General features: G+C 54.1%; 1 pseudogene; it reads right to left on the bottom strand.

The window, feature by feature from the left end:
* Positions 1–450: 450 nt before the first annotated feature.
* The window catches only part of LOC105535023, a 5843-nt pseudogene continuing 4940 nt past the window's right edge, over positions 451–1353 (bottom strand).

Here is a 1353-nt window from a genome sequence, read left to right as displayed (position 1 = left end):
AAGAAAATGTTCTAAAATTGATTTTGATAGTGCTGCACAATTCTGAATGTAGTACCAAAAACCAATGAATGGCATGCTTTAAACTGGTGAATTGTGTATCAGCCAAGTTATTAATATATGTTTTAATGGAACCAGTAAAGGTGATGGATGACAGGTCTGTCTGCTTGATGGCCAGGTCAGGACAGCATGATTTTCTTGGGTAGAGGGCACTGCTGGGGCTGCCCAGTCCTTGCTTAACGAAATCCCACACTTGGACAGAACTGGAACAGAGGCAGTGGAGCAGGCTCTCTGGGGGGCATTGGCCATGTTCTTAGAGAAGGCTCTCCGTGTAACTTCCTCCAGGGAGCCAGATCCTTGGGCCACTCGGCCTGTCCATGGTCCAGGTTCATCTCAGCTGTGTGAGGGTGCACTCAGTGGTGTTAGAGCATCTTGTGTGTGGTCAACACACTCCTACTCAGTTTTGTAGGAGAACACAGGGCATAGGAAACCCTTGAAACGTGCATGTGATTTTCTCGTCACCGTTCTGAGTCCAGGCAGAGCTGCTTTGGGCAAGTGGGGCACCCCCCTGGGGAAGCCCAAGTCTATAACCAAAGGCTGCTCCTCAGAGGAAGGGCTGGCTTGTGGGCGCTGCTGGCTTCCCATCACCAGCTGGGCTTCAGCCCTCGTGGCATTCCTGTTGAGCACTACGGGGCACCCAGGGGGCAGTGGCATCAGGGATCCTGCTGCAGGCACACCTGTGCTGCTCACATGGGGACCATGTCCCCGCTGTAAAGGATGAAGAGCAAGGTCCTCAGGACCCGTGTCCTCAAAATACCTTGCACTGCACCACCCATCAAGAGTGGGCCTGGTGGCTGGCAGGGCCAGGCAGTGAGTGCCTCCCTGTGCTGCCCGCCACTCTGGGCACCAGAGGTACTTGAGGCACTGCAGCCCTCTGGTGATGAGAGGTCCACCCTTTCTGTGCACTACCCCATCTGTGATTGTTACAATTGTTTCTGTGTTCATCAGTAGTTGTCACTGTACACTTCTCCGTGAACCTGGGCCTGCTGTCGTCTGAATGCTGTCGGCCTTGAAGCTGGCACTGTCCAGTGTGGCCCTGGTCAGCCCAGACCTCAGTTATCCTTGTCTCACATACTGTCCTGGTTCATCTTCCAGCTTCCTGACAAATTCCTGCTCCCTGAAGCAGGAAGAGGCTGAGATTAATGCCAAGGAAGTGGGACCGTGGGCCTGGGAGGACTGTGTTGCCGGGTGAGGGTGGCATTGAGCTGGCTACTCCGAGACCATGAACACAGCTGTGTTGTGGTGGGAGGGTTGGTGTGGGTGTGGCCACAGCACTCTAAAGATTGCCCTCTGAGG

This window comes from Mandrillus leucophaeus, unplaced genomic scaffold (genome assembly GCF_000951045.1).
Source record: "Mandrillus leucophaeus isolate KB7577 unplaced genomic scaffold, Mleu.le_1.0 Scaffold1403, whole genome shotgun sequence".
NCBI classification, from domain to species: domain Eukaryota; kingdom Metazoa; phylum Chordata; class Mammalia; order Primates; family Cercopithecidae; genus Mandrillus; species Mandrillus leucophaeus.
The sequence above is the reverse complement of the archived record's forward strand: the minus strand, read 5'-3'. Positions and strand labels throughout refer to the sequence as shown.